This window comes from Geospiza fortis, unplaced genomic scaffold (assembly GCF_000277835.1).
Source record: "Geospiza fortis unplaced genomic scaffold, GeoFor_1.0 scaffold162, whole genome shotgun sequence".
NCBI classification, from domain to species: domain Eukaryota; kingdom Metazoa; phylum Chordata; class Aves; order Passeriformes; family Thraupidae; genus Geospiza; species Geospiza fortis.
The window spans coordinates 8504238-8521209 of NW_005054316.1; the positions used below are offsets into that span (position 1 = coordinate 8504238).

General features: G+C 38.6%; 1 protein-coding gene across 4 annotated transcripts in view; it reads left to right on the top strand.

The window, feature by feature from the left end:
* Positions 1-16972, top strand: part of RGS17 (regulator of G protein signaling 17) — a 69875-nt gene that overhangs the window by 21104 nt on the left and 31799 nt on the right. The gene's annotated exons all lie outside the window — the stretch shown is intronic.

A 16972-nucleotide genomic window follows, 5' to 3' on the forward strand; every position in this document is an offset into this window, starting at 1 on the left:
TTCAGCACAACTGCTTGAAAACACAAGAAATTGGATTCCAGGGGAGAATCAAACTTTTGAATCTAGAAAATTAGTGGTTTATAGGCAAGTAGGAAATGGATATTATCATAAACATTTTGTATTCTACTTTTCACTTGCTCTAGGCATCTCTAGGAATGTGTTGACACAGAGTCCTGAACAATTTCAGTGTAGAGCCAGAAAGATTTGGTGTGTCCCATGAGCATATTAATATTTTCAAAACTGTTTCTGCCCCAAATAGTGAAAAAAGGTCTTAAACATAAAAACTCTTCATACATGGGAAAATGTGGGTATTTGATTTGACTTATTAAAACAAGGTTTTGTTATTCCTTTACTTCAATTCACAATATAAATGGATTAAATTTGAACCAAAGATTTCTTTAAATTAAAAACTGCTCTTTAATGATACAAAACAAAACTAACTAAACCATTACAGTGAGATATTTTGGGAACTTCCAAACTTGCTATAAAAGATTTTTTAAGACAACATCTGTAAAAAACAATTCCTTCAGAAGTCAATTTTGATTTTGGTAATTTTAGTTTTTTCTAATAAATATTATTTGAAAAATTCCTGACCAAACCTCTGCTAGATTGATATGGGAGTTGGCTAGAAATTGGCACTATGCAAGAGAAATATGATAGTTGTGTTACTCAAGGAAGAAAAGGAAGCTGGGGAGTGAGGGCATAAAAATTAAGGTGATGTTATCTCAGGCAACTTCTTTCCCCGAAAAATCTCATAGTGAACAGAAAGCATTATGGATTTTATTTGTTGTGACTGCAAGGGGAAGTAGCATGGCCAAACTGGGGTTGTTTGATGCCCTGGCTATTTCCCTGCCCTGGAAAGCATCTGCACACCTCTGCAGGACATAGTATATCAACATGCACAGTGCCAGTAGTTAAAAGTTGGAATTTTACAGGAGACTGGCATCATCAGTATATATTTTTGATGAAAAAAAGATTAAAATCTAGATTTTCCTTTATTCCATGGCATAGCCTTTGTGACAGTGATGCCCAACAAAAAGTTTATGTTCTGCTAATTGGAGGGCTACAGAAAACTCTGTACATGAACAGAGTTGCAGAGCTTCCTGCTTCTCTTGAAATACCTTAATATAATAATTACCTTGCCAATTACAAAATAGCCCTGTTTATAAAACATCCCCCTATTTTAGGCTGAATTTTCAAGGGAAAAAATGGGGTTGTTCTTGGCTGCCGTTGCACCTCCCACCAGATTTATTACTGCTGCCTGAGCAGAGGTGGTGGTGAGGGGCCCAGCCACAGACAGCAGTGGCACTTGCAGCAGCAGTTGTACCAGTGGAGGTGGGAAAAGTGCAATCATAAGAACAGTATCAAAAGAGTGGGGAACATGCAGGATGAGTTGGAATTCCTGCATTCCTAGGAAGAGGAAATGGAGATTTCCTCTGAAGATTTCAGACCTTTTTATTCTTCCACATCAAATCCTCTTTTTTTTTCTTCTTTGTTCTTCTAGAGTAGATTCTGGAGATTTCAAACCTTTTTATTCTTCCACGTCAAATCCTCTTTTTTTTCTTCTTTGTTCTTCTAGAGTACAGCAGGAGAATAGTGATTACAGTCTCCCTGTGCAATTCCATCTTTCTAGCCACAGACATTTGGGGGGAAGATATAATTAATCTTTTTCTTGTGCACTTGAGAATACCTTGGGATATTCTCCAAGTCTCATCTTCAGCAGACACCTTTGTTCCTCAGGGGGAATTTATTCTCTGCCACGAATCACTCACTTTGAACATCCTAATCGATATGTTTCAAGAGAGTTTGAATAAATTATGCTGGGAATCTCTGGTGAATAATTCTTCATCTAAAAGAAAACAAACTCTCCTTGAGAAGGTGTGCATCATGTGTAATTCCAGAGGAGAACTGAAAAACATGGCTGAGATACCTGGTTCACTACAGCAGCTACTCTTCAGTGTAAATTTTAGGCAACAATAAAACAAAAAGATAGAAGATACTCAGGGTTTTAGTGTAATGGGAGAGGTTATTCTTTCAACCATAGCAGCAAAAGTAGTCTCATTTGCATAGGCCTTGCTGACTTTACAGCCCTGGATGTACCAAGAGTATAAGAGATCACTTTCTCAGCCTCAAGAGGTAATGAAACAAAGTCTGCAGTCTTGAACTGCTGGATGAGAAGTAGGTGGAGACAGAGATGGAATCATGAGAAGTGACAAAGTGGCTGGTATTCATGATTAGTGCAAGAACACCCAGGCTCACCACACCTCTGCAGGGGAAGAACACCTACAATAGACTCAACAGAGTAGTTACATTTACCACAAAACAAGAAGATAAGAATTTGGTATTTTGTCACTAAAAAGTCAATTCATTAATACAATTAATAGTTTCAATACAGGCAATTAAAATAATGAGTGATGAGAATAGGAAAGGACCCACTCCAGAAAAATTATTCGTCTGGATTAATTTGAATTTGAAAAGAACACAAAGCTGATAGAAGTGACAATGGACTTTTTGAGCATGTTTTCTGGCTCTATAACATAAATTAACTTGCACAAAAATTAGAATTTCAATCCAATGGTAATCTGCCTTACTTAAATATTTGTGTTCATTTCAAATGATTGAAATAACTGTGCAAAGCTTCTGGCCTTTAATTATAACAACTCCAGTCAAAGTATTCCAGGCATTACTTGCAGAATAGCACCTTTCCATTGCACCAAGATCTTCTCTACCTGCTGTTTCCTATGAGGCACTTCCAGTAATGGGACTTCAGTGATACATTGTGGGTTTAGGCAGTGAGGGAAAAGCAGTACATCAGAGGAGATAAATCTAGCAAATTCTCCCAGCATTTGGGAAATTGATGAATCATGGCATCAGTGGCAGAAGCAGTCCAATGTTGAACTGAACAACAGTGGGGGAGAATTCCCCCATCTATAAACTTAGAACATTACTAGCAAAATCTTTCCAACAGTACCACACCACTATAAACCTTTAGTGTTGCAAAAATTCTGTTTTCCAGCAGCCATAGGGAAACTTTGATTTGTCCTTGGCAGAACAATATTAGATGATGTTCAGTAATTTGCAGCAAAAACACAACTCTTGGCTTCTGCAGAATCTTTTGTGTTTTTTGAACTATATAACTCAAACATCTCTCAAAAATTTTGCCTAATATCTGCTATGAGCAGAAACACTTAATTTGATTTTCTTTTTCTGGGAAAAATGTGCAGTCATGATTGTGAATATTACTGAGTAATTCACAAATGTTTCAGAATAGAGTAGGTTATTCTGTAGTTTTGTTTATGGATAAATAAATCACAAGTAAGATACCTTGTGAGTTCACAAGAACCTGAGCAAGAGTGTCCAGCAACAGCATCTGAATAATTTTTCATAAGCCATTTTTTGGTTCAGCTGATTTAGCTTTCCTGTCAGAGCACATGTTACTAATGGAGTACACAACTTCCAGGTTCTCATAATTTTTATTAACTAGATTCAGATTATCTGTAGTGATTAGTCAACTTGAAAAGAACTGCCAGCAACCTGCCTTTAACCACTTCCAGCTTGTGATTGAAAGCACTGTCTTGACATGGAAGGCGATGGTGGCAGATGTATCTACTTAAAAATAGGAAAAAAATATCTCCCTCATCCTGTCAGATTCCTGCCTCCTGCAGTAAGAATTGCTTGTGGAGTTGTCTCAGCCCATTCTGGGGGACTTTATTCCTGCAGTTCCCTCTGTGGAACAGCATCCTTCTGTGGGCTGGAAGCAGGGATGGAGCCACAGGTTGGGTTTGGAGGAGGGAGGACATAGAGGGACCTGCAAGGGGTGGTGACCTCAGCCAGGCACCTGTCCAGAGATGATAAAACAGTAATGGAAACTGTCACCCAGCCTTAGGGGAATAAAGGAGCAGGTCATCCTCCACTGAGAGCTGGAAGTCTGGAAATGGGAAAGGCTAATAGAGAAGTTTTAGATATTCTTTTATTTTGACAGGAGTCAGTGCTATTTGAAAAGGAAGGTGGGCAGAAGCATTATGTTTCCAAAAGTAGATGATACCAAAGAATCTGTTGGCTTTTGTTATTTTTAACAACTCAAGTAAAGGTGGCTAATGACCTATGGTATGCTCAAACCAGGAGCAATGCACAAAAAGGAGCCCCAGAAACAACAAATTTTATAACAAGATATTGCATGCAACTAAAAATGGAGTTAAGGACTGGTCTAGATTTCAAAGGTAATTTGGGGAAGGTGAATTTAGATACAAAACCCCACTAGGACTGCAATTTGAGACAAATCCCTTGGCTTACTGAAAGATCTGTAATTGACTTTTATCAATATGTTTAATAGGCAAAGGAAGGGTCTCTGCCTGAAGTTTTGAATGATAAACAGGACTTTGACTTCTGAATGCCATTCTACTTCAGGTCTATTTCTAAATTTATGTCCTTATTTTCCACAATGTCAAAGTCCACCATGGGCAGCACCCCACAAATAACATAAGTACACTTGGCCAGTGTGGAAAAACCGGAGGAACTGTGTTGGATTTTCCCCTTAGGATGACTCTGCAAATTTTAGGAAATGTGATGAGCAGAAGAATGCTTTGTTACAGTCCAAGACAGCCCTGAAATAAAAAATGAATGGATTATTAACTGCAGCTATATGGAGCACTCAGTTATCCAGTGTTGAATGCTGATGCACAGTTAGTGCTGACAGTATTTCAGAGAGAAAATCAGTAGATAGTAGCAAGTAAGCAGAATCAGAGCTGTCCAGGTGACTTTTCCCCCACAAGAAGACAGCTAGACAACAAACAGAAGAGATAACTAAAACCTGCAGTACTGCTGGGGTAGGTATTCCTGTTAGGGCTTATATCTTTCATATCTGTTAAATCTTTTCTTTTGGTCTGTGAGCTGTTCCCCTTCAGAATAGGCTTCAGGTGGCCTCCAGTGGAATGGTGGTCCAGAGACCTCTGCCCCACGTGCTCTGTGGGTGTCACGTGTGCCTCTCATATCAGCCTCATTTCTTCCACATCTGGGAGCTCCTCTCAAGCACAGGGCAGTTCTTCTCCATCAGTTGTCTCCAAGCATAACCGAGTAGTTCCACTGGGTTTTTTTGTTCTCCTTGTCTGTAATGTGGAATGAAGCCACCCCAAGAGATATGTATTAGAACTAGCAAGGACTGGCAGAGGGGCATTAGGCATTCTGACCTGTGTCAAGTGTGCTGGGAAGAAATGCTGAGTTTTGCTGTTTCAGTTGTGCATTCACTGAATGTACTAAAACTTTGCAAGAGGCATGAGTCAAATATAAAACATAACAGGGAAGAACAATTTTGTTTGAGAGCTCTTGAAACAAAGCAGTGGTCTCTTTATTGAGAAGTATTGTGTTTAATGTCCCTCTCTGAAGCCTCTGTTCATACTTGTCATTGCAGTTGCACACCATTCAGATATCAACAAGGAAAGACATAAAGTAGAACTCTGAGGCTGCACAGTTGTGTTAAATATTCATCTTTTGTCTCAAAGGACAAGGATTTATTTAGCTGTAGCAAATGTAATATTTTTTGCTTCATGAAAAATTACAATGTCAGAGGAATCTCTGCTCCAAATCATGAAACCTTAAGAAACCAGTACTATGAAACGACCTTATGTCTAACACTTAAAACACAGATAGCTTTTCAGTAAATAAAATTAATTTCAGGCAGTTTTCTGTGATTTATGGGAGGTTTTTTAGGTTCTTTTTCTAAAATCTTTTATATCTAAGGTTTTTAGAGTATCTTCAGAAATGTCACCCTCTTCAGAGTGACAGCCTTGTCTTCACTTTGCTTCAAATTAGAGAATTTTTAAAGAAATTATTCAGTTCAGAAAGTACTAGAATAATGTGGATGGTTTTGAAAGTCCTATCATACAGAATGTATTGTATTTTTTATAAGAGGAAAGATATGTCTTGGTCCATAACAAGCTCTGCTTGCTACAGTGCCCTAATTTCCAGTTTGCTCACTCAACAAAAGTTTCATTATTCTTTTATTGTAAAGGGGTTTAGAGGAAAATATACTAGAAATTGCTATGGTAGATTTTAAGGCAACTGATTCTATATTGCATATACATATAGAACATATTCTACCTTTTGACTCAAAAGAATTAGCTGAGGCAAATTAAAACAGAACATAAGAATTTGGACCTGAAATGAGAGCTAGATCAGGCCCTTCAGATGGAAAACTTTAAATTTTTATGCCTTATGTGACTAAAAAAAAAAGCCTAAAGAAACATTTTTTCTGATTTTTGCCTTTTTAAAAAAGAGACTTAGGTAGTTTCTAATATTAAGCTTCCTCCTTAGTCTGCTGCAAAGCTTGGTAGCTTCAGCCATCTTTTCCAGTTTTATTTCACAGCTTGTTTCTCCTCCCCAAAGCACAAAATGATGAAACTGCACAATTGGAAGGATTGAATCTAGCCTAAATACTCCTGACATAGGGAAATAAAACCACAGAGGGGCCTAGCTCTGCTAAACTTCCTAGCTGGGCTAGAAAGCGAGCCCTATTCTCTTTCCACACCCTTTTCCAGCAACAACATTCCTTCTTTGCCTGGATGACTGAAGGCAGCTCCTGGATGAGAGTTGTGGCTGGAAAAACCAGGAATCAATTATTCGGTGGTGGGCTAGCCAGAGCTTAAAGCTCTTCACCATACATCTCATTTCTAACTTTTCATGTTGGTTTCCCAACAGATCATCCTTGCTGTGTCTGCCTTTCTCTCTCCACTGATTTCTTGTATGTCATTCAATTTCAACCAAATCACACCTTTAAAGACAACTTCAAAGGCAGAAGATTAGGCCAAGTGAAACCTGGAAAAAATCAAACAACCAAGTAAAGGAGAGAGGTCCTACTAAAGGTTTTTTGGAGAGAATCACAGCTCAATATCTGGGAGAGGACAAATTGTGGGGAAGGAGGAGTTGCAGATGGCTGGATGGGCCAGATCTGCCATGCCCATAGTACTTTTTAATCCACTTAATGCTGTGCTTAAACATACAGTCAACAGGCTTCCCCAAGCTCCTCTTGCACTGTTCTTTTAAATTAAAACGTTACTTTGTCCTCTTATCAGTACAGTCGTGAGTTTTCTAAGATTCAGCAAAACCCCCTTACCTAAATATATTTCACTGCCTAGAGGATATATTTCTTTTTCTGCAAAGCTCTGTTGTTTTGGTTTTTTCTGTTGTTCTTTACATTATGAAATATTGGATAAAAGGATGCCTCTGAACTTCCCTCACGGAATCTGAAACAAGGACATCAGGCTGTACTGCCAGTGAGCAGAGCTTTTTATGGGAGGAGGGATGCTAGACCAGACATTCACATCAAGCTCCACTCAGTCACATGACAAGCAGTGTTTCAAGAGGGCTCATCTGCTGATCTTCAAAAATCTATTTTTTTAAGTGAAGTCAGTTCACTTTATCTCATTGCATACTCTGGTGGAAGAGCTCCTTTAATGCCTTGCTGTGCAGTGACACAGGTAGAGCATTGCAGTCTGTGCTAATGCTCAGCATAAGAGCAGAGAGACTGTAAATGTATGGATGTGACTATAGAAGTGAAACTTTCATACAAAAGTTACATGTTCCCAGAGATTTTGAAGCTTTTAGGTTTTCACAGCATGTTCTCAGTCCCTTGCGGTTTAGCAGATTTTTTTTTTTGCATTGGTATAATATAAAGATAATGAAAAATCATGAACTTCATATTATGGAAGAATAGTTTTAAGTTCCAGCCTTTAAGCTTTATAAAAACAAAGTGTTAAAGTGTTAAAGATATTTTATGTAAGACTCTTCTGTAATTCACTTATAAGTGGTATTCAGAAGATTTTCTGTGTTTGGATGTATTTTGCTCTTTTCTGGCAATCAAATAATTTGCAATTCTTTTTCTCTTCTTAAGCTTTGAAAAAATGCAGTAGCACCACAGCCTTCCCTAGGCACATATTGCTTCAAGTAAACACCATAGAAAGAAATGGGAGAAAAATTAAATTCTGGAATATCACTTACTGTTGTTGTTTGTCCTCCAAATTAAAATATCCTTTCTGAGAAGGAAAAAGGATGGATTCTTTCTATCAAAATTTTTATTTAGCATTTGTAGAAATTATAGAAAAAATAACTCACATGCTTGGTAGGGTAAAAAAAAAGAGAGAAAAAAAAGGAAATAAAACCTCCTATATTGTTTTTTAATATTAAGTTTTCCATACAGCAATAACTGTCAGATTCTGCAGGAAGACATAATTTTTCATTACTGTTGGTGCATATGAAAATACATGCACAGCTTGCTATAAAAAATTTGTTTACTGGGACAGTTGGCATTTTGTATTTTCAAACTGACACATTAAATAATGACCATAGGAAGAGAAAAGAGAGGAGAAGAAATAATTGGTTTTGTTTTCTTTCTGTGAACCTCCATACATTGCCTCCAACACACAACATACTGAATAGTTTTCCACAGCAGTAGTTTCAGAACATCTTAAGCTCTCTACCTCAGTGTGTTACTTCGGAAATTTCTGTGAACTGAGATACCACATAGCCTGTTAGGTATTTTGTGTATAATTTAGACTTTATGTCTTTTTACTTCACGCTTGCACCATACCTCTGTGTTTAGGGGAGGGAGGCTGTGCTCCAAGTGTTCACTGGTGAGTGGCTCTGGAGAAACCCATTCTTCCAGGCAAGCTAACAAACAAGACACTAGTGAGGATTCAGGCAGCTGAGGCAGATACTCAAGTGGTCGGTCAGGTACACAAAGGAGGCTGCAGCTTTCTGTATGGGAATCCTTCCAGCCAGAGAAGGGATAAAACGAGGACACGAGAAAGGAAACTTGCTTTGTCTCAGTGAAAAGACAGTGAGTTCTCAAATGCTCTTATAAAGGCAAGGGGATTTAACCTGGAAGTCTGAATTTGGTATTTTCTCCACAAATCTGTTTTTATTTTCTGTGCTGCCTAGTGAGTTATAGTGAGTCTTGCTGCAGCAGCATTAAACAGGCATCTGCCTGCTATATTGCTCTGCAGGTTATCAGTTTCACAGCAGAGCTGGCAGACACCTTAGCCAGGTAAAGAACATGACCTCAGAAGAGGGGTGGAGGCCATGGAAAAGGAACTGAGCTAGGACAATGGTGCAAATCAGGAGGAGGCAGATGGTCCCATGAAAGCCTGTCATTCTGAGTGACAGGCTTGAATGCATATTGTACCATATTATACTATTGTATATTATAGTACCATATTGCATATTGCATATTGGCTGAGTGCATCCTGTATCACTGCCCTGGGTTGTTGCAGGTGAGTACAAATCAAAGCTTGGAAAGCACAGTGTGGTAATTTAAAAATAACTGTGGTGGTTTTTTTTCTGCTGTCAGAGAACCTTAGATGCAAACAGCTTCAGGGCCTTGACTGGTGGCTTCCACCACACAGAGATGTGTTGGGCTTGGGGCATGGCTTGTCTTTTCCATGAGATCTAGGCAGAAATTTTATATATTTGACCACATAAATGTTGTTTCTGAAATGCTTACTTTGTTAACACATAAATATAGTTCAAGATGCACAGTAGCTGAAAGCTATGTGCCTGTTCTTCTATATATTAAAAAAACCTCCCATTATAAGTTTGGTTTTTCAAGCCATATAGTTTGTGTTGTCTCAGACATCCACTCTAATTCCTTGCTCCAAAATGGTTCTAACCCAGTATTTAGTCAGGTAAATTCATGGGTTTTTTCTTCCATCCTTATTTTTTTCATTGTCTTCCTGTTTTCCTGCTCTAGTCAGCTGCCCTTTTTATTTCATGCCAGTTTTTCCTGGTAATTTGCAGAATGGCAGAAAGATATAAAAGAGCCCCTGATAACTCCTCCTGACTGTCCTGTGCTGGTGGCTGGGATCAGTCTCCCAATTCTCTCTGCACTGGTGAAGCCCCAGCCATGTCTCAAAACCAGCTGTAAGGGACACAGAGCCTAGGGAAGGGAGATCACCAACTGGAGTATGTAACAAAGCCTTGAGGACCTATGTGTCCACATTGCGCACTCCAGCACATCCATAGACCCATGAAAAATTCTGCTACTAAAGAAAAGAGCCACATTGTTTTTATAAGTGGGAAACCCTCACATGTGACAGACCACGGAGGACATGATGCTTAGTATCAGCAGATGGAGAAATGAGTGTTGGTATATGCAACATGCAGGTAAAAAAAATAGTATTAAACACAGAACAAGCAAGTACAGTGAAAGATTCAGACAGTAGAAATACAGGATTTCAGACAAAAATGCCTTCTCCAAGCATAGTATCCATAGCATCCATAGTATCTCCAACCAGTATCTGGTTCTAATACCATATGCCAGCATGGTGGAAAAGAGCATATCCCTCACACAGAGTAGAACTGGTCTTCTCCCACTTCCTCAGACCAGCAAGCATCAGCACTGTCTACAAAAGCACAAGTACCAGGAGCTTGCTATGAGTTTAACGTAAGTAGCACATCTTGTGGGAGAGAAGTGGAGATTCATTACAGGTGGGTATGCACCAGCCTGGCCACTCTCTCCCAAAGGCAAATATTTCTTTAGTTCTGGGGCCATGAAGTTCATAAAAACTGTAATGTGAGCAGAACATGGCACCTACACAAGCCTCTCTGAGTGTAGTGCTTGTGATCACCTTCTCCCACTGTTCCAAGCCATCAGAAAAACTTTAGGCTGTTGCTACTTCCTGCCACCTTTTTCTCCTCTCCCTCTGTCATACCATATTAACCAAATACCTTCTCTACACCATACTACTCTCTTAATTTTGTTTATACTTATTATTGTAATTTTTTTTCCTTTTGAGGGTGCTGAGGAAAGGAGGACTGGAACACACAGAGATCATGTCAGAAGATATCTCAGAAGTCAGTCAGTGTAACTAAAATCCGCATGACTACCAAATATTGAGTTATTTCAAAAAACCTATAGTCAGGAAGGCTTTTTGAAGCTCCTTCTGTTCAAATTTGAGACTTTCATTTTGAAAAGGAAATTGAAAAAATAAAGGGCCTTTGAAGTAGAGGATGCAAGTCTTCATCTTACAGTGAAAATGTGGATTCTGTCATTTCAGAGACTAGAACCATGTCCAATGTACTTTCAGAAAAGCTCTTCTCACATTAAAACAATTTTCCTAATCCTTCCCTTTGTCCTTCAACCCATAGTAGCATGTGCACCATAAACAAAATTTATATGCACTTATTTGATTAAAAGCTGCCATTTCTGCAGATGAAAATTTTCCAGAATGGTCTTACCTGCAGAAAAAGTTGTTCACCACAAATAGTTTGTTTGACACTTGGATCACACCTGCAAATCTGTTTAGCCTATGTTGGCTACAAATTCTTATGCTATGTCTATGAATTTTTTCTTAAATTTCTGCAGAAATTTGTGCAGAATCTTTGCAGCTCACAAAACCCCCAGATGACAGCTGGCTTTTTATACAGAGGAAGGGCTTTGAGCACAAGAAAACTTATTTAGAAATTACAGTGCTAATGCATAAAATAAAGCTCTCTGGGTTCTCAAGTGTCTTCTTAGTGTCCTCTTTATGAGGAATGTCAGAGACTTTAACAAAACACTTCTTTTCAGCAATATGTCAAGGTTTGTACTTCCCCACTGTAAGGAAATTATCTTCTCAGCTTTCTAAAGTATACTGGCTTTATGTGTGTAAGTCAGTGGAAGCCATGGTAGCTATAATTAATAGGAACATAGATGTCATGTAAACAGGGTTCTTAGATGTTTTTCAAACATAAATATGAATAAAAACAATGCACTTAAAAATAAATAAAAGGCTTCCTGATGAGTTTTATATTTTGCTTTTTGTAAAATGTTCCCAAAGACTGTAAAGGGCTTTTAATCATAAGTTTAGTGTAGCTTCTTAAAAAACAGATGCAGCCATCTCAAACTTTTCAATAATGCATTACTGTCAAGTTTAATGTTTTGTTGCTGAACAGTAATGTCTGATTCAGAAGCACAAATGCATATTTACTTGATGATGCAAAGATTTAAGCAAGGCTTCTTCAGGATACCAAGTTCCCATAACATAATAAAAAGAAATCTCAGACATCCTTTATGAGTACAGAAGGTGTCTTGGAAAGTCATAAAAAGAATATTACTGTAAAAAAGACAAGGATTTCATAGCGTTCAGCCAAATTGCACAGTTTCAATTTAAATGAATAATTGTATAGGAGGGTTCTACCCTAAATAACACATTTAATGTCTGAACACTTTTTGCCAGTTTTCCACTAGATTTTATTTTCTTTTTATCTTATCCTATAATGGATAGAATGTCCACTTTATGACCTTCTCAGGGCGTGCTGCAAAAGACTTTAGAAAGAGTCCTGCATCTCCAGGTCAGAAGACCTGGCAGGAGAAAGATGTCTGTATGGCAGTAGTAGATCATTATGTCTTGAAATTTTCTTGTTGAGCTCCAGTAACTAATAGAAGAGCAAGATATTTTGCTGTAGACACTCAAGTCCTCAGTTCTCCAAAAGCAAAAGATAGTAGGTGCAATAACCTGTTCTCTGAGCCAGCAGGTGTTCAAAACCTATGGTGTCAAAAGTTCAAGATAACTCAATTGCATTTCTTCTGGTAGATTTCTTCTTCTCCATTACTTTGTATGAATTTATTTGTGAAGTACTGAATGACTTTCAGGATTTATTAAACAAACCACGTGGAGGGTTCTCTTGTGCAGAGTGAGTATCATGAATGCCATTGCTGTATGATGGCTGTTGAGTGGTCAGCAGTGCCCAAAAGGGTGCCTATGGTACTGCTGTCTTGATTTTGCTGCTCACTCAGCATTGCAAGGGGAGTATGGAAATCTTTTTGTAGCTCAGAGACATCTGTTAAAATCTCGTGGTCTGTCTTCATATAGCTTGAGGTACCTTTAAAACACTCCTCCAGATGAATGAAGACAGCACAAATAAAAAATCGATGTTGTGTTAGGGCTGTCTTTGCATTGCAAGTGCAGCACATGCATCAGTGGTATTATTTAACTGGCAGCTGTAGCCAGACTGTGTTGCGTGGTTCTGTTACTCTAGGATGTCTGTTCTTTAAAAGCACTATGGATTTCAAACAGATAGTATATCACACTGCATTTAAAACAAATAGCACATCACAGATCATTAGATGTGCCACATTGTAGCATTCCCTGAGGGGTTTTGCTTAGTGTTTCAAGTTAAAAAGTGGTCTATACATTGAAAATTGACTGACTACTGAAAAAAACCTGACTATTTGAGAAAAAAAAAGCAACAGTATTTCAGGGTTGTTTTTGTCACTCTCTTGCTGACTATTTTAGGAAACTAAAACCCAAGCAACCAATCAAAATAATGTAAAGGCCATCCAATTATCCCCAAACAACTCATTAAAAAGATTCAAGAAAGTGTTAATGTAACTCTATTCTAATAAACATTGAGATTTTCCAAATATATGGAATATATTCTAAAATGGTAGTTTGAAGTCTTGAATCCACAAGATACAAAGCCTTCCTCAGTGTACATTTTGGTTCTCGATGGGGTCTTAAACAGATATTGTCTACCTTAATACTTAGGTTTTAAAGGCTTTCAAAACCCCTAAACTTAGAAACAATCCTTGTTAGGAGTCAAGTGAATGTCAGTAAAGACAGTGAAAACAAGTATGGTTAAGAGATTGTTAGAGTCATATCTGGGTTTGAAATAAACTGGTATAAAGTACGAATTTAAACTACATTTGGCCCTTTATTTTCAAAGTCAAAAGAAGAAAAGCAATGTGGGAGAACTGATGTGATAGATCACATAAAAAGAGAGATATTTTAAGGGCTAAGTTTTTTGCCTGCAGAGTAAATCACCCTCTGTATCCTTAAGTCATCTACTGCACCTTTCTTTTGCAAGTTGATCTTTCTTGCCTATTGCAAGGTTTGAAAAAGGACAAATTGCTCTAGCTGATTCTGCACCAATTCTGCCCCAAAATCTCAGCCATTATGTGTCCTACCTGCAACAAAAGACAAAGTGCCACTTCTTTGCTGTATAAAATGGTATGTGTTTATCCTCATCCTTATATGATCTCTCTCTTCCAAAATAGCTGTTAGACAATGGTTCCAGAAGATAGGATAGAAACTCTTCTCAACCCCCTGTGGAGTTACAAGATTTTTCTCTGATTTCATAGCGCAGGAGCTTCTCCAGGGAATGCCTTCACAATGCTAAGAGGAGGACAGAAAATGTTGCAGGGGGGTCATGTTCAAGGAAAGGCTCCAAAACAAGCAAAGAGGGCCAGATGGGACAGTGCCAGAAGTTCAGAAAATTGCAGTACTGTAATGACAGCCTTCTGAGGAGGGGGGGGGGGGGGGGAAAAAAAAAAATCAAAAAAATCTTTTAATCAGTAGAGAGACATCAAATTAAATGGTTGAAATGGTGCAACTTGTGTTTTTTGCCATGTCCAATACCTTGGGAATTGCTGGGTAAAACACTTTAAAACCTATCTAAAAGTTAGCACAAATTCTACAGGAGGTAGACAGTCAGTGAATGCAACAATTGAGAAATTGCCTTCTTTTCATTTTCTAGAGTTACTCTGTGGAATTTGAAGGGACTGTAGTCTGTATTCAATAGGGCTTCCCAGGTATAAATGTAATAAACCAAATAATTCTTCCATCAGTTATTTCTTTTGAGAAGTCTTCCCAAGACAGTGCTCTGCACACAAGGGGTTTTCTGTAATAATTACTCCTGGGAACCCAGTGGAATAAGTGGTAATTACACTATCTAAACACAGAAATAGATCCTTGTGCCATTGGTTCCAGAACTAATAGGAAACCTTACTCCAGATTTATAGGGTTTTTTAATATTCATAATCTTCCAGCACTAAAAGATGGAAGGTTTTCACAGACTTCCTTACTCTGCAGCTTATAATAGCTACCTGTCCCATAGCTGGTATAATAAACAGTTGCTGTACCCTTGGGTTCCTTTCCTTAGCTACAGAGTAGGGCCAGCAGATGTTATGCAAAATGAAGTCCTCCATGATTGTGGGATTGTTCAAAGGGCCATAATACCAACCCACCCCCAAGAGAATGAGTCAGTCCAGCCAGCTCAAATACTATTCCTATTTCCTAGCAGTACAAACAGAAATCATAACACAGTTAGTAAACCATGCCACCAAATGGAGGCAAAGAGCCAGATGCAGAACTAGCAGAAGAAATTGATACCTGTGATAGTCTGAGAGATCATATGTAGTGTACCAAGGAGAAAAAACGTTCCATTGGACAGAAGGCCCATCTTCACCATCCGGTACTTTTGCCAAGCTAGAGGGTCTCAGGAAGAGTGAAAGTGGTGAAAAAACTGAAAGGTAAACTGAGATCTTGGAGACAGTGTGTATTATTTGTACTATTATTCTAGAAGGTCTACTCAGAATGAGTGCACAACATTCTAGTCCTTCATAATTATGTACTAACTTTCACACTCCGGAGAAATTGTTCATTTCATCGGAGTGACTTGCTGAATCAAAGATTCTAAATTTCTTTTTATGCCTTGGACCAAGGCACCAAAAATAAACCCTCTGTCTGTTCAGTCTCTAAATATAGCCAAGAATTAAGATATTCCTGCTTCTGCATCCTAAATAATCTAATGGAATCAATTACTGTTTTGCGTAGATGACATCTGGTATTTGCAAATAAAACATGAAACATGAAATCCAACCAAAATAAGCATGAAACTGAAGTTTCCAGCCATCCAACTACATCCTCAGTAAATGTAATAGTTTTGCTTCACAGGGTGGGTTTTGCATATTATAAATTTCAGCTTAAATCTCTCTGAGAGAAAGTAACACAAACAGAAGAATAGGGCTGAAGACTTTGGCTTCAGCCACTGGTTGAGCCAGTGAACACTTCATGCATTTACTGAGAACACTGTCCCATTCCTTGGAGTTTCAGCCTCATGCATTTTTTTGAGCAGAGCACCAGTCATGCCAAGCAAAATCACTTTCTTTGTACCATGAGACGCAGCAAGGTTCAGAGTGAACACCAATGTCAGCTGTGGAAAGGAGAGAATCTGAAATGGATTAAATACAGCTTTTTCCCACTGTGGCAGTAAGATCTTTCCCCATTTTATTTGACAGCTAAGGATAGTCCCACTATATAATACCCATGTTTACAATCCATTTCAAAATGTATCCCATTGTAGCACTTCGCTGGCATTGCAATTAATGCTTTATTCTGCTAGAGCCAGAATCTCCTTGGATGTACATACAGGATTTGGGGAGGGGTGTTGCTTGCTCTTTCTTCCTTTCTTCCTTCCTTAGGAGAAGAATTCTTTACTGTGAGAGCAGTGAGGCACTGAAACAGTTGCCAAGAGAAGTTGTGGGTGCCCCATCCATCCCTGGCAGTGTTCAAGGTCAGGTTGGATGGGGCATTGAGAAACCTGGCCTAGTGGAAGGTGTCCCTGCCCATGGCAAGGAGATTGGAACCAGATGATTTTTCAGGTCCCTTCCAACCCATTGTATGATTCTGACTCTATGATTCTTTTCTTGCTTTCTTTTATTGGTTTCTTTTTGTTTTTCAAATACAGCCTAAATAGATAAATGTAACTTTACCTGCAACGAAGGACTTCCCTCTTCCTTCATCAAATAATGCATGGCCAAAAAGGAGATGGGTTATGTACCTCCCCATACTCCAGAGCTGTTACAACATAGCAAAGCAAGTAGTTCTGCCCTAAAGACTGGCTAGACTGTCTCTGAGCAACCTTGGAGGAAGTCATTTCTCCTGAAATGCTCTACAATGGAGAGCCATATTTCCTCACAATTCTTTGTCCTGCCAAACTTGCAAACCTCTGAAACAGTTGGCCATGGTAGTTAATACCAAAAGATGAATGCTGGAGACTTTTCAGTGGTTGAGTTTGCTGGTCAGGATCAAAGGTGTGAAACATTCCTGTGAAACCCCACTTCTGACTGTCCCTCTCTGCCATATTCTGTGTGTTGGGAACTGCAGTTGCAGATTTTACCTTTCTGCAGCTGCATAATTCCCACCCATTTCACCATCACTTC